The 17500-nt window shown below is 49.2% G+C and overlaps 1 long non-coding RNA gene across 1 annotated transcript in view; it reads left to right on the forward strand.

Annotated features, from left to right (window-relative positions):
- The window catches only part of LOC147024323 (uncharacterized), a 63243-nt gene that overhangs the window by 14752 nt on the left and 30991 nt on the right, over positions 1-17500 (forward strand). Inside the window, exon 2 of the long non-coding RNA XR_015058815.1 lies at positions 1379-1476. This is a non-coding gene — a long non-coding RNA (uncharacterized LOC147024323). The remainder of the gene's footprint in view (positions 1-1378; positions 1477-17500) is intronic.

Here is a 17500-nt window from a genome sequence, read left to right on the forward strand (position 1 = left end):
AAATAAATAAAGTGTGCAACTCGTGGGATGGGGGGGAAGTAAAACATCTTCGGCAGCTCATAATACTGGTACTGTAGATGTGGTGAAGCGTCTTTATAGCCAGAAATGTGGAACAATTTGTGGAGCTTGGTTATAACGTGGCTGGTGGAAGATATGTTTTAGAACTGTGTTGTGTACGTGGTTCATGGAAGATATGTTTTTGTGTGCAGTAGAGCACAGTACTACTGTAATGTATGTACATACTGCTCACTGATAGCATGACTCACGGAAGATAGTGTTGCGGTTCTGCGAAGCTGGCGCTCCCCCAAGGCTAAGGCACACAAATAGAGCAGTCCCGAGACATTTATTTCATTAGTATCCATTTTAGATAACCCTTCCATCATGTCTAGTGGGTAAATGGGACAAAATGCATTGCAGGGGCCTTTTAGGTAGGTATTATATTCCATTCTTTTATATCTTATATCCCATACTGGCAGGGCCAAGGCTGGGGTGAGCATCTGCATGCCAATGATGGCGCGAGGATATGCTCACATCATGCCTGTTCCACCTCCAGGGCTCCACCCTCTCAGGAGCATTATAAATGGACTGAGCTCCACACGCTCGTGCTCTTCATCTGGCTCTTCGTCTGGTCCCACCCCTCTTCTTCTCTGGCCTGCCCACTTCCACTCACTCTTACCCGCCCTGCTCGTGTCTGGCCCACCTGCTTCTCTCGTATCTGGTTTCCTTCTGTTCTTGGGGAGATGGAGCGGAACAGAGTCCATGGAGCAGAGCACTGGACGAGCAGGAAAACCAGACTGAGCGCCGCCTTACCCCATAAATAATTACACTAACAGATTTATCTATGCTCATGTTAAGCTTATTTTCTCACACATTTTTTGCTCTTTCTCCAGCCCCCTTTACCTGCATCTTTACACCTTCCTTTCTGCCTCACCTGCTAATCACTGCACCCATCATTGCACCTCCTCATGCACCATAGACACCCCATTTTCTTCCCTCCTCCCCCTCCTAAGCGACTGGGTTGCATTGGTCCATCAACCGCACCAGGTACAAAGAAGTCGTTCCCACCTCGAACTTTCTGTCATCTTTCTTTACTCTCCATTTTCCTCGGGTGTGTGTCTGATGGCACCTGTCATGTTAGCATAATTAAGATTGTAGAAGTTTAGTATCAGTTTTGCTCTGCCCTGTGTCTTCTTTTTTGTAAATCACTGTATCTTCTTTTGCCACACCTCACCAATCCTTGCTTTCCCTGCTATACATATTGCTTGTAATAAAACCTTTTATTATTGATCGCATGCCTTTCCTCGCCCTCGCTTCATAATTAAATTGCTTATGTCGTAAGTGTACCCAGCTCATTCTGTCTTTTCCTTCATTGGTCCAGTGTCGTCTACACGGAGGTAGCCGGGAAGTTCTACACCATGAATTGGCTCTTATTTGCCGGTGCATACTTGGCAGCTCTGCTCAGCTGCATCTGATACGGTAAGTTAATGCAAGAACACATCGAGGGCACGATACCCCTCCCCCCCCCTTTTGGTATAGCCAGCCACAGGTAAGGTATCATACGGAGTAGTGTAACCCTGCCAGGATTGGCAGTACCAATCAGCGTTTGTGCTTGCCTCGCAACCTGTCGGCGCACGGAGTTATCTGTGCATGGCGACCTCAAGACTGGCCATTCGGAAGGGACCCGATAGTACAGAAAAGAAACAGGATTTTTTGGGGTTCATGGTCCGGTCCTGGTAACTTTAGTTTGAAACTTTTTTTCGTGCAACATTGTCATCTCAGAACATCATTTTTGGTGGATGCTGAAAAAAAAGTGTGGCTGGGTGTGTTTTTTGGACCTTTGATGACGTCATCCCAGAAACAACTAAATACCATTTTTAAGCCATTGTTCAAGTCTCTGTAGCAGTTCTTATCGAGATTTTTCTTACTATGACTTTCCTTTGTTGTATTTAATGTCTTGAGTGATCTTTTTCGCTTGGGGGAAGGGGAAAATTTTTCTTGGAAATGAGGGAAGGGAAAATTTGAAGGGGGAAACCAATTTTTATATGAAATTCTCTTTTCATGCCATGAAATGATTTTCAAGACAATTTTCATCAAAAGACTCAATCATTGGTGATCGACAATTGTTTTAAAGCATGGATTTATTTCTTCTGTTGTACAATGGAAGAACTATCAGTAGTTGGAGTGGTGCCACCAGCAAAGAAAGCCAGAACATCCACTGATTGGTCAAAGTGCATTTTCTATGAGAGTGCCAGCAAAAAGGATGACAAGTTGAGATGTTGCACATCCAAAGGAGAAAGTACAGTACAAACTACACCAACCATCCGAAAAGAGGATGATAGAACAAAGCGTCCATTGCCAGATATCGAGAAACTCAAAGAGTATGGAGCAAAGTGGCATAGGAACTGATTTTCAACGTTTACGAGCAAAGAAAAACCCGAACGGATTAAACAGCAAGTACCAAAAACTACTGATGGCAGTTCTAATAGTTGGACAAAGCACAAATGACTAACAAGGTCATCCCAAAAAATCCATCCCGACATGGGAAAATTGTTTAATCCGCAGGCAACCAGCGAAGAAGCTTTGCCAGCTTTTAACTCATCAAGGAGGTGAAAGCCTGGAAATATAGCAGATATGCGAAACGATGAAGTTGTTAAGCTCAGAATTGTAAATTTTGATTTGATAGCACACGAGGGGAAGTATCACAAGACTTGTCACTCGACTTGTACTTCACACCACCTCTCTTGACTTAAGCATGCTGAAAAGTGTGATGAGGAAACGATAAGAGATTGTAGCCAAGCTTTCAGTATGCTACTTTTGGAAGTTAATGTCGGGTTATTCCATGAAAACTATACTTACGAACTCACAAACATAAGAGATAGATATCGCAAAATCCTGTCAACCATTGGCACTGATGCCCATAGCTACAAGTCCAGCAGGGTGAAAGAGCACCTTCAACATTACGGCAGCCCATCCATCCATTGGGACCATACTCTGTGTAGAGCGTTGGTGCTGCCGAAGCAGTCTCCTTGGCTATTGGGCACAATCCTGAACAGGTCACCACTCCAACACAGGATACCAGCAAGCTGGCACTCATTTTGCCAACCTCAGAAGAGATGACAGCAGAGTCAACCCCACCTGCTATTAATTCAATAGCCAAAGGGGATTTAAACTCAGGATCCTGGAATCCCAAGCCCACCACCCTAACCATTAAGCCAACCTGAACTTCATTTTATTGACCTGAACTTCAAACCAAAAGCGAACTTGTTTTTGCAGCCAAATGAACCGCAGGAAATGCGATTGAATCCAATATAGAAGTAACAGCAGATGTAATCCTCACAGTTGATGCACCAGTGGTGGCTATGGATGAGAAGACAGCCATCCTTCTTAGAGCAGTAATGATACTCAATTCTGAAATTCAAGAGACAGTGGGACAAAACTTTCCCTCCAGATCCTGACGATATCAACATTGAGAAGACGAAGGAGCATGTAGGACCACTTCTAATGATTTTCCTCCAGTGGTTGGTGTCAGGATCGACTGCAAAGTCTGAAATTTTTGAGCCCCCTCTTTCTGACGATGATCCCCAATCCAGTTACATCCTTGCCATTGAACAAGATATTGTCGATGTCACCTCCAAATGTGGAAAACTAACTGCCAAACACTTGGCATTGGTAAATGCTGTACGCCATTTGTCACACAGCAAAGACTTACTTGCTTGTACACCAGCCTGGAGTTGCTCTACAGAATGCACAAACACAGTCACAGATGGCAAAGAATCTGACGAGGGTCATTTTGATGACAACGAGGACAAGAGATAAATTAGCTTTAATTTCGTTCTCCATAGCCACTTTTAAACTGCCCCTTTACGTTGGTCGATATATTTTTGCAGGAATCTTTTAGGTCCGTCTTGGATTAGGTGTAGCTGATTCAATACTTGGTTCAATTGTTCGAAGTTGCAAAAGCACGAACCTGCATGTTTACCTTCACTTTTAAGGTACATACCAGGTGAGTCAAAAGTGTAACCTTTTTCTTCGTTTGCAGTGACATTACTGATGGTTTAGTCTTAAATATTCAAACAGTGTGGTGTTTTTGAGGAAGCAATATGCACTCTTTCGGAACTGAAAGAAAAGTTCACGCTTGACGATTGTTCTACTTTTATTTTGTGACCGTGGTTTAAAAAAGGGTTATACTTTTTTCTGACTCAAACGGTAGGTAAAATAGTGACGTCATGATGGATTGTCTTCAAGATTATAAACTTCTTGAAAACCAATGATGCTCTTGTTTTGTTCAAAAACTGACCAGATGACGTGTAAAAACCTTGTTGCTCATATCAACTGTGTCAAAACTAAGAGGCGAAATGTAGTTTGGTTCACTCCATTTGCAATATCACGTCGCAAGGTAGGTCCGAATGGCCTTTAAAAATGGGTTTTTAGGGAGCCAGCTTTTTCAATACTTCAGACAGAAGCTAAACAGACCGTATGATATGACAAACAAAGGATGCATGAAGTAGAATTGAGTTTACAGAAGAGGTTTTCAAGTTAAAACTTAACTTCCCATCAATCATATTCCAGGAAAAAAAAATTCCCCTTCCCCCAAGCAAAAAATATGGTTCAAAACATTAAATACAATAAAGGAAAGTCGGTGCAAAAAAAACCTCGATAAACATTGCCACAAAGACATTGGCTTAAACACGGTATTTAGTTCTTTCTGGAATGATGTCATCAAAGGCCCAAAAACCACACCCAGCCACACTTTTTTGTCCGTCATCCACCAACAATGATGTTCTGAGGTGACTCAGTTGCACGAAAACGTATCAAACTAAAGTTGCCAGGACCTGACCATGAACTCCTTTTCTGGAGCCCTTTTCTAAATTGGCTTCTGGACAAAGAGTGCTTCCCCCTCGTGGGAAGCCTCGAACCCTGGATTCGCAACAATATGTTTTCGAACCTCTTTACGTGCATGACTCGTGGAAGATATGTTTCCCTCTGCCACCAAAGGTGGAAGGAGGTTATGTTTTCACCCCTCTCTGTCTGTTAGGTCACCGAAATAGGTGACCCTTATTGTCAGTAATTCTGTCTGTTTGTTTGGATGTTTGTTCGTTTGTCATCAGCGTAATTGGTAGTAAACGTGGGCGGATTTTAACCAAACTCGGGTGGTTGGTACATCTTATGACCAAGTGCTTTGGAAATTGTGATGGTTGCTAGGGACGCTTTGGTTCCCTAGCAACAACCGAAAAACCTTCAAAATCGGTACCGTTCACACGAAATCAATTCCAAAAGCCATGATCCCACATAGCGTTATGAAATTTGGCACGAATGATCTACAGGTGATGCTCTATCAAATATATTCCGGTTTTTGTGATATATGGAATACTTTACCCGCAGCGCCCCCTACAATTAGGGTATGCGCGAAAATTGGCGAAAATTGAAGGCCCCCTAGCGACCAGGTGAGTTCATCGATACGAATGAAACTTTGCAGGTTCAAGGTACTCAATGAGTACTACAACTTTGCCTCAGGACATATTGACCGATTTCGCTTAGGTCAGGGGTCAAAGGTCAATTAGTGCAAAAATCGATAATATGCGAGAGCTGGAGGTGCCTTCGCGCCAAATGCTATTCCTCCTAGGGTGATGGTCGGATGGTCATGAAAATTCACACCAATCGTCTGGAATACATTGTGCACAAACGATCGAGCCGGATTTTCGATTTAGATCTTCGTTCACCCACAGCACCCCCTCGAACTTTGGGGATTTCCGATTTCAAACCGCATTTTCGGTACTTTTCATTCAAATGGATACCGAGTAGTTATCAGTAGATGGAACTGGATGATATTTGATATGCATAATCTTAAGGTGATTCCCTATCCGCTATATGACATCCATTTTGCTCTATATCTTATAGTTTCCATGCTCGGCGACCCATCGCCGCCTACCGGCTTGTTTGTTTGTCTGTTTGTCTGTGTGCAGGATATCTCAAAAAGTGGTGTACAGATTCGGATGAGACTTGGTGGACAGGTTGGGTGTGTGACACGGACGAATTGTTTCGATTTTCGTGAAGATCTGAATCCGCATTCGGATATGAGAGTTATTTAATTTTTAATCGATTCTTCACCATTGAAAGATGGGGCTGAAAACGATATACGGCATGATATTTCAAAAAGTTTTTGGACTCGATATGTTTCACTGGATTGGGCATTGCATGGCGGAAGTATGCGCTCTATCGACTGCCCTTCTGGTTTGGAACTGTTTTATGTGCACGGCTAGTGGAATTTTATTTTCGTCCACGAAAAACCGTGAATATGTGAAGCACAGGACCGCAAATGTCAAAGCAGGTTTCATTTTGTAAACCGTGAATAAGCGGGGTCTACGAATAGCGAATCAACGAATAGTGGGATCTGACAGTATATTATAAAAAAACAAACATAATGTGTGCAAAGATTCTGGAAAGAGCTGGAGTTCAGGATAGTAGAACAAGGCAATTAGAAGGTATGAGGAGAGAGCTGTATACTGTAGATTGGGAGAAGCTAACAAGAGGGCAGTCAGAATCAGAGAAATGTGAATCTTTCAAGGAGAAAACGTACAATGTGCAGAGTATTCGAATGAGGTGTAAAGCCATATGTAGAAAGAGACCAGGGTGGTTGAGCAAGAGTGCGAGTAACGACAAGTAGAGGGCATTTATCAGGTTCAAAATAACAGGACTGGAGTCAGATTCGTATAAGTATAGGTGCAAACAGAGGCTAGTTAAGAAAATAACAAACCAGGCCAACAAAAGAATGTGAGAAGGATATGGCCAGGAATATTAAACGTAATAACAAGTCATTCTTTAAATACATAAGGGGTAAAGAACAGGTTTTATGCACATCTTTTTTTGCGTGTGCACATCTTATAGAAATACAAAACCCAGTAGAGCAGGGAGATTGCCATCAGCAAGCCTTTTATTCAATCAGCATTCTGTCCTTGCCATTGAGAGAAAGGGAGTAAGTGGATGAAGCATCTCATCAAAGAATTGTGGCCCTTGAGACTAAATTTCAATCTGATTTGCAATTACATTACATGACAATCAAAAATCCTTCATTTGACAATCTGGCATATCAAAAATTGCAATACTGTGTACAAATGTTGCATCGTTGTCTTGGTGTATCGAGTCGCATAACCTTGGAAGTTAGATCAAAATACATTTTGAATAAATGTATGAAAGAAATCAGTGTTTTCTACAGACACAGGTGTTGAAGGTGTTCTCTTCCCACAGATGTTGAATGCTCTCTCAATACACCATTGCAGAAACATTATCTGAAAAAAAATTTTATTCTATTAAAAATACCCTATTCTGTGGTTCTGACCTAACAACGGATCATTCATTGATTTATATTAACAGCTCAAAGACTATAACGACATTCGGTAGAGCGCATACCTCCCCAGGCTGAACCGTTTACGTTTTGTATCCTTCTGATAAACTGCATCTGAATCCAGACCTCCAAAATCTAATCGGCTTGTTCTTGTCACCTACCCAAACCAACCACCAAGTTTCGTCCCAATCCGTCCATAACTTTTTGAAACATCGTGCTATATATTGTTTTTGGCCTCTCACTCAATGGTGAAGAATGACTTTTTTAATTTTTAAAAAAATTCTCATATCTGGATCTGCATCTTCACAAGAATTGAACCAATTCTTCTTTGTCCCACACCCAACCTATCCAACAAGTTTTAGCCGAATCCGTCCACAACGTTTTGAGATATCGTACTATATATCGTTTTGGCCCTATCTGTCAATAGTGAAGAATCACTTAAAAATTCAAGGATCCGGATCCGGATCTTTATCAAAAGCGAATCCATTCTTCCTTGACACACACCCAACACGTCCACCGACTTTCGGTCGAATCCATCCACAACTTTTTGAGATATATCCTGCTCACAGACAGACAGATGTGGAAACGTAACCTTTGTCCACTTTTGATGACAGAGGTAATAATACTCATATGTGGAAACACGGACCATACCCATGGGCGCTCATCTGGTAGCGGCTGGACAAGATAACCAGGAATCACTGGTAAGCATGGATGACCCACAAAATATATAACGGAGAAGAAAGTAAATACCTATGGTTTTTTTTTGATGCCATGAACAAACCTTGGTACATCGTGGGTGATGAAGATTGTGGTGAAGTTTCATCGAAGTTGTTTTTGTCATTTCTGAGAAGAAAGCAAATACCTATTTTTGGGGGAAACCCCAGAAGATCCCCTTAAGGACCGATTTTTTTTTAAAGCTATGAACAAAATTTAGTACGTACACAGTGATGAACGTTGTGGTAAAGTTTCATCGAGAAGATAAAGTATGTGTAGTTTCAGAGAAGTTGCAAGTATTTGTGGATGGACAGACGGACGGCGCGCCATCCCATAAGCTCCCAGGAACTACGTTCCTGATGAGCTAAAAATGTGGAATGTGAAATGGCTTTTACACCTCATCCTACTGTCCTTCATTATTTGTGAAGAAAATCAAGAGAAGGAAAGGAAAACAATGTATAATTTAAACCATAGTTTGAATCATCTATCTTCCATAGTAATCACAAATATATCTGGGTATAGGCAATTATGTATGGCTGTCAAGATATATATATTGTTGTGGTTACCAAATTCGCAAACCACCATTCAGGTCCCTTAGGTGAGGTATCTCGGCAAGTATATGTGTAGTTAGGCCCAAACCCGTTGTCTAGTGGGAATACATGTCATTTATGCGAGCTGCGACTCTTCAGGATAGCCGTTTTTCTTTTACTATCTTTATTTTGGACCAACCGCCATGATTACCACCACAACCACAACATCAACCACCAACCACAACGCCGCTTCACCACAACCGCCACGACCTTCACGTCACACCTCGCAACCGTAGCATCGCCACCGTTCTTGCCCCGCTGTGGGTACCGGTGTTGGACTCGTGCAGGGCGCACGTCGAACAGCGTGTACAAAATCACGGATTTTGTGCTTCAAAAACGGATCAAAAACGACACACGCCCACTTTTTGCCGTCCAATCGGTGAGCGAGGGGCGATTTGGCCCCGCCTCCAGGACGATCGATATATGCAAATTTGTGGATCAAAAAGCCTTCACGCCCACTTTTTCTCGGGCCAATGGGGAGCGAGGTGAAAGGTCAAAGGGAGGGGGTCAAGGGGGAAGCTACGGGGGGATAAAAGGGCCGTGTTCGTCAGTCAGAGCAGTGTGGAAGTCTGGAGCCCGAAGCCTGCAGTAGCTGGAGAAGCTGAAGAGAGTCGAACGAGGAGAGCCCAAAGAAGAGTCCAGGGTGGAGAGTCCAGAGGCGGAGAGGCGGCAGCGGCGAAGGCAGACGAGGGGGTGCTCGCGACGGTGCCGGGAGCTGCACGCCCGAGGAAGGCCGGCAGCGCAACCTGGCCGAGGTGGAGACGCACACCAGGGATAATAAAGATCCTCTATACCCCGAGCATCAGCAACCCCCTCCTGTTTCCCCCCGCGCTGAGATAGTGCGACCAAGGGGGCCCCTTTCCCACCCCCTGCCAGACACTGTCCGCGAGGCCCGCGGAGTGAGGCGCCATCGCCGCTCCGCGTCTCATCACCAGACGGGTAGGCGCGACCCGGTCTCGGCCTCAGGCCCGCCTCATTCTTGGGGGTATTCTTTTCCTTGGTTTTGGGTATGTGTTGTCGGCGCCGTCTGTGAAGTAGAATTGTATAAGTGTTGCCGTGTGCTCGGTAGTCGGTATTAGCTCTGCATTGTTTTCGCTTTTATATTTGCTTTTTGTGTAAATGGAATTGTGTTTTTTTCTGTGTGCATTTGGTGGAATTGTATTTGTGTGCTTCCCGTGTGCCGCGAATAAATGTGCTTTATTATTGAACTGTTAAAAAAAAAAAAAAAAAGTGTTGCGGTATTCGCGCCCGCCGGCGTGCTGACGGCCACGTAACTCGAATCGCGGCACGTCGCCCACCGGACGGACAATCCAGTCGTGACCCTCTCGGACTAACACCGGGAACCAGTCACGGGTGGACCTTTCGGTCTCACCGCGATCGAGCCAATCAGCCCCCGCGTGGGATAGGGTTGCTCGCCAAATTCGACCTACCTAAGTACCCACGCGGAGGGTAGACCGGGCGATCGCACCTCGCCGCAGGTCGACTTCGGACACGGGCCACTGAAGCGACCCGTTCCGTACTATCAGAATAACCGAGCGGTGTTATCGTCGACCTCGACGGTTCGATTAATTATCGGGCGTATTCAGCCCACTACCAACCCTTTACGTGAAGCAAGATGAGGATTCAATGGAGGAAAAGACGAAGCGAAGCGGGAGAACAGTTCAATAATAAAGCACATTTATTCGCGGCACACGGGAAGCACACAAATACAATTCCACCAAATGCACACAGAAAAAAACACAATTCCATTTACACAAAAAGCAAATATAAAAGCGAAAACAATGCAGAGCTAATACCGACTACCGAGCACACGGCAACACTTATACAATTCTACTTCACAGACGGCGCCGACAACACATACCCAAAACCAAGGAAAAGAATACCCCCAAGAATGAGGTGGGCCTGAGGCCGAGACCGGGTCGCGCCTACCCGTCTGGTGATGAGACGCGGAGCGGCGATGGCGCCTCACTCCGCGGGCCTCGCGGACAGTGTCTGGCAGGGGGTGGGAAAGGGGCCCCCTTGGTCGCACTATCTCAGCGCGGGGGGAAACAGGAGGGGGTTGCTGATGCTCGGGGTATAGAGGATCTTTATTATCCCTGGTGTGCGTCTCCACCTCGGCCAGGTCGCGCTGCCGGCCTTCCTCGGGCGTGCAGCTCCCGGCACCGTCGCGAGCACCCCCTCGTCTGCCTTCGCCGCTGCCGCCTCTCCGCCTCTGGACTCTCCACCCTGGACTCTTCTTTGGGCTCTCCTCGTTCGACTCTCTTCAGCTTCTCCAGCTACTGCAGGCTTCGGGCTCCAGACTTCCACACTGCTCTGACTGACGAACACGGCCCTTTTATCCCCCCGTAGCTTCGCCTTTGACCCCCTCCCTTTGACCTTTCACCTCGCTCCCCATTGGCCCGAGAAAAAGTGGGCGTGAAGGCTTTTTGATCCACAAATTTGCATATATCGATCGTCCTGGAGGCGGGGCCAAATCGCCCCTCGCTCACCGATTGGACGGCAAAAAGTGGGCGTGTGTCGTTTTTGATCCGTTTTTGAAGCACAAAATCCGTGATTTTGTACACGCTGTTCGACGTGCGCCCTGCACGAGTCCAACACCGGTACCCACAGCGGGGCAAGAACGGTGGCGATGCTACGGTTGCGAGGTGTGACGTGAAGGTCGTGGCGGTTGTGGTGAAGCGGCGTTGTGGTTGGTGGTTGATGTTGTGGTTGTGGTGGTAATCATGGCGGTTGGTCCAAAATAAAGATAGTAAAAGAAAAACGGCTATCCTGAAGAGTCGCAGCTCGCATAAATGACATGTATTCCCACTAGACAACGGGTTTGGGCCTAACTACACATGTACTTGCCGAGATACCTCACCTAAGGGACCTGAATGGTGGTTTGCGAATTTGGTAACCACAACACTACCCCCTCCCCTTTTTACAGACTCGTCCCGAGTCGTCAAATTTTCGTGTGCCATCATGTGTAGTTTTCCCCTAGTACATTTTACCTACGGATCCCTGAGTGCGACATTCATGGTATTCGTGTCCCCAAAATAAATAACCTGAGGGCTGCGTAACTATCTAAACAAACTCACTCACACGGACGACTTAAATAAAATTGCCGGCGCTAAGACATACATGCCGGGGGCGCACTCATATTTACAGTACATCTTAACCTTAACTTACAAATTTTACACTAAACCATGGCCCAGGATCATTGAACTCTGCAAAAGAAAGCAGTTAGCAGGGAGCCAGGCTGCCCGCATGCAGTCTCTGGCTCAAAACAATGCAGGTGACAGGGAACGTGGCTGGCTGCTCACACGCAGTCCAAGGCCTTCCCTTTTGAACTGAACTCAGTGAACCACAACGGTGCTTGGGCTGCACAAACGCAGTCTCCGTGCCAGCTCAAGTGGCACACGCAATGAACACAACGAATGGATGGATGAATGGATGGACCGAATGCAGTGAACCACAACGGTGCATGGGCTGCACAAACGCAGTCTCCGTGCCAGCTCAAGTGGCACACGCAATGAACACAACGAATGGATGGATGAATGGATGGACGCAAACACGGTGCACGGGCCGCCACTGCAGGCCCGTGTTGTAGCTGCCAACAGGGCAGTTCTCGCAGCTTGCAAACTGTTGCCTTGCGGATCCTGGCGCACATGGAAATGAACAGGGGGGGGGGGGCAAAGCGAAAATTGAACGGGGCTGGTGAACGTGGGCAGTGGGCATGCCATGGCAAAGGCAGCAGGCAAACACAGCCCGCAGAAGAAGGCCGCTGCAGGCAAACACAGCCGGCAGATGAACTGGCCGGCACAGGCCTTGAAGAAAAAACAGCCAGCCGGCAGATGAAGTGGGCCGGCACAGGCCTTGCAGCACAGCAGCTGCAGACGATCCAGCCGGCACAGGCCTCGCAGCACACAGCCAGCAGATGAAGCTGGCCAGCTTTTGCCGTCAGTGGAGGTTGGTGGAGGGAGTGCGGTGGTGCTGGCCACTTGGAAGGCGGGCTCGGACCTACCTACCTGTCTCCCTCCCAACCTATCGCCTTTGCCTGTCACTGTACATACCCACTCCCTTAATTTGTCAAACGCCAATTTAGCCCCAACTTATTTTTTTGTTGTTTTTATTTTTACTTCCCCTCTATAAATCGTCCCCTAACCCCCTTTATCGTCTTTGTTCGGCTAACCTATCCTGTCACCTATCCTACTCCCAAACCCTACGTTCCCTTCCCGGAGGGGAATAAGGGAGAGCTAACGTCCTGTGTCGAGGCCCAACTCAAGCCTCAGAATGGCCTCCCCAGAGTTCGGCGATCTATAACCCAAAGTGGGTCCAGCGGCCCACAACGAGAGCGAGGGGATGGATGGTGCGGAGGGGTACATCTCCTAATCTACCCTAACCATTTAACTGTTAAACTACCCCGGGGCTTTCAACAAGCGCCTCTCGCTTAAACTATTGGTTCTAACAACCCAGATTCCCGTCGCCTGTGTTGGTGTCCTTACAATTTCGGGCCTCGCCCCCCAATTTTCTCTCCGTGCCCTCACACGGTCTCCTGGCTGGGACACGTGGCTCCCTTTGGCAGGCACGACCCTCTGCCGAATCTCCCGCTATGGCACCCCCGGGCACTACACTGCCTCCGAGCCTACCAGCTCCCTAACACCGGGGAGTGCCCCCCATGGCACCTCCCCTGAAACGCACACGTGGCAGGCCGGCCTCCCGGGCCCCTTTCCGAGGGTCACCCGTGCCCACAACACTGCCCACGCGGCTAATGGCGCCCCGGGCCCCCGCACCAAGCAGGCGCACCCGTGCCCACTACTCTATCCCGGCCCCCCATGGGCCCATGGCCTACCGCGGCCGACGAGCCTGGTGCCCGGGGTACCCACTCAGCGATACTCACCTTTCGCAGCCACGCTCCCAAGCCCGTCAACAGGGCTCCTGCACCCCTCCAAATGGGTCTCGAGCCTACTTCCTCACCAACAACAAAACGACTTCCATTTTTCAATTTGACTAACCCAGCTAACTCACTCTACACTGACCCCGGGGTCCCTTGGGCGGGAGTCACTCCTCCCCCCAATCACTCATCGCACCATGCATTCCCCATTCACTCCACACACACAGACCCTCTGGCCTCACTCACTCATCATGCACATGCTTCACAACTCGCCAACTCTTCAACACACACGCCACTGAACTCTGCCATCCTCCTATCTGCATCCCCTAACTAGCTCGTGCTCCCACGTCGTCCCTTAAACTAAAGCACGTTCCTTTTAACACTACGTAGCTAAACTACGTCCCCTCTACACATTCACTGTCTGTCTCTGTCTCCAAATAAATCATTTTATTTCCCAACCTAAATCTGGCTACAATCCCTCTACCTAATCCATTCCACGGACTCCATGAGGTCTTACCCCTGCCCCATGAAGTCGGTCTAACTAAGCTAACCCTTCCCCCTAACTAGTTTTCATCCTGTGCCCAGGCCAAGGGGGTCTTCCACCCCTTTGCCCAGGAATCCTGTGCACCCGAAAGTGAGGCTTGCTTCTTTTTTTTTTTTTTTCTTCCCATGCGCAGCACCAGCGCGGCGACTCGCGCATTTTGCACTTTGCAACTGCCCGTGACGTCATGCAGCTGCACGTGTTCCTCGTCCCTCCTTGGACGGGACCATCCGGCAGAGATACCCCTCCTGCCGGATTCCAACCCCACGTGCAGCCATGACGTCACCGTGCGCATATAAAAAAAAACACAAGCCACACGTCTCGAGGGGTTCCCCACGCGAACACATGTGCTCTGCCCGTTGGAGCTTAACACACACGATCGCGTGGAGAACCCGTCCGGTCCAAATCCGTAGTCCTGCCTAAACTTTGTCCGTCCGCGGGATCGGCAAATCCACCGCGTGCGTTTCCGGACCGGGACTTCACTCTCGCAAGCGAGCACGTGGTGGTCTCGTGCGTTGCACAGCACGAACCGCGTGCTCACTGCTGGGCGAACCCGGCACGGTCCCCGAAATAGCTACAGCCGCTACTCGGCTTTCTCTCTTCTGTCGCCTTCGTCGTCGCCATTCAACCCACGCACACCTGCGTGTTACGACGCACACAGTCCACTCCATCACATTCACACGGGGAGACGCGGCTGCGTGCTCCCGCATGCCAACCGACATCTCCCTCACATACCGCTCTCTCACACACACGGTCTCCCTTGCACACAGCGACCTTGCACACGGCCGTTCACTCACGCGTGCCTCACTACTCACACACCGTGCCTCACTCACACACGCGGGGGCACACACCCGCGGTGCCTCACTCACACACACGGCGACACTCATACACGGTGCCTCATCCACACACGCGGGGGAACTCAACCGCGGTGTCTCATCCATACTCCGTGCCTCACTCACACATACGGGGGCACTCACCCGCGGTTCCTCACCCACACACGCGGGGGCACTCAACCGCGGTGCCTCATCCACACCCGGCGTGCTGGGAAGCCCGCACTCTGGCACCATCGCCACCACACCACTCACACACGGGGTCGCTTCCACACACGGTGCCGCACTCACACCTTGCACCACACGCACAGGGACAACCACACTGGGGATTTGTGTCCCCACAAGGGTCTCCGGGGCCTCTACACCCCCCAAGCTCTCCGTGCACCCGTCCACAGCACCCGTCCCCTCAACCTCGCAAAGCACGACCGAACCCACCTGGTCGTGACTCGCCTCAAGGGGGCATACTCCCTCCCCTCGTTCCTGGAGGAGGCCATCCAGGTGCTCGCACTGGGTCTCTACCCAGTCCGCCAGCTCACCCCCATTATCCTCCACTACCTCCGTGTGTGTGTGTGCGTCACTTACCCTGTCCTCACCGTGCAGTCTCTCCTCTATCGTTCCCTTCCCGGCGACCGTCACTGCCAACTCTTCACCCTTTACCTCCCTTGTCTCCACTATTATTTCCGTTGTCACGGCCTTCATGCCCGCCTGCAGGCATCGGCCCATGTTCTGCGTCTCACCCCGGAACTTTTTCATTTCCTCCTTCATTTGCTGTGTATTCGCATCCATCTTTTCGATCATTTGTTTGTTCATGCCTTTCATTTCGTTTGTATTTGCATCCATTTTTTCGATCATTTTCTCAAACATTTCCATCGTCCGATCCGTGGGCGAATTCGCACGTGGGGGCCGTTTGTCCGCCACCCCAGCCACTGCGCCCATTTCGAACTCTGGGTTCAGTTGGGGGAGTTCATGTTCCTGCACAATCAACATTTCCTGCTCGGGGATTCCATCCTGGACCATGGATTCTACACATTCTACATCCATTTCTAATACCCCCGGCTCCCGCTCGCCTTGAGACGCCATCTTGCTTCTCGTGAAGGGTTAATTTAACTCGCTCGTAATTTGGAGGGAATCGGGGGTCGCTTCTCTCACCCCTGGACCGATTCCCGTGAATTTAGCCGGAGACAGGAGAGCCCGTTTTCCTGTTCTCCGATACCAGTGCCGCGAGGAGGGCGATGAATTTGTATCCCACTCCTGACACCAGTGTTGGGGTATTCGTGCCCGCCGGCGTGCTGATGGCCACGTAACTCGAATCGCGGCACGTCGCCCACCGGACGGACAATCCAGTCGTGACCCTCTCGGACTAACGCCGGGAACCAGTCACGGGTGGACCTTTCGGTCTCACCGCGATCGAGCCAATCAGCCCCCGCGTGGGATAGGGTTGCTCGCCGAATTCGACCTACCTAAGTACCCACGCGGAGGGTAGACCGGGCGATCGCACCTCGCCGCAGGTCGACTTCGGACACGGGCCACTTAAGCGACCCGTTCCGTACTATCAGAATAACCGAGCGGTGTTATCGTCGACCTCGACGGTTCGATTAATTATCGGGCGTACTCAGCCCACTACCAACCCTTTACGTGAAGCAAGATGAGGGTTCAATGGGAGAAAAGACGAAGCGAAGCGGGAGAACAGTTCAATAATAAAGCACATTTATTCGCGGCACACGGGAAGCACACATATTCAATTCCACCAAAAGCACACAGAAAAAAAAGAAAACACAATTCCATTTACACAAAAAGCAAATATAAAAGCGAAGACAATGCAGAGCTAATACCGACTACCGAGCACACGGCAACACTTATACAATTCTACTTCACAGACGGCGCCGACAACACATACCCAAAACCAAGGAAAGAATACCCCCAAGAATGAGGCGGGCCTGAGGCCGAGACCGGGTCGCGCCTACCCGTCTGGTGATGAGACGCGGAGCGGCGATGGCGCCCCAACTCCGCGGACCTCGCGGACAGTGTCTGGCAGGGGGTGGGAAAGGGGCCCCCTTGGTCGCACTATCTCAGCGCGGGGGGAAACAGGAGGGGGTTGCTGATGCTCGGGGTATAGAGGATCTTTATTATCCCTGGTGTGCGTCTCCACCTCGGCCAGGTCGCGCTGCCGGCCTTCCTCGGGCGTGCAGCTCCCGGCACCGTCGCGAGCACCCCCTCGTCTGCCTTCGCCGCTGCCGCCTCTCCGCCTCTGGACTCTCCACCCTGGACTCTTCTTTGGGCTCTCCTCGTTCGACTCTCTTCAGCTTCTCCAGCTACTGCAAGCTACGGGCTCCAGACTTCCACACCGCTCGGACTGACGAACACGGCCCTTTTATCCCCCCGTAGCTTCGCCTTTGACCCCCTCCCTTTGACCTTTCACCTCGCTCCCCATTGGCCCGAGAAAAAGTGGGCGTGAAGGCTTTTTGATCCACAAATTTGCATATATCGATCGTCCTGGAGGCGGGGCCAAATCGCCCCTCGCTCACCGATTGGACGGCAAAAAGTGGGCGTGTGTCGTTTTTGATCCGTTTTTGAAGCACAAAATCCGTGATTTTGTACACGCTGTTCGAC

The sequence above is a fragment of the Eptatretus burgeri genome, chromosome 6 (assembly GCF_056783735.1).
Source record: "Eptatretus burgeri isolate ZD-2024b chromosome 6, Ebu_testis_v1, whole genome shotgun sequence".
NCBI lineage: Eukaryota > Metazoa > Chordata > Myxini > Myxiniformes > Myxinidae > Eptatretus > Eptatretus burgeri.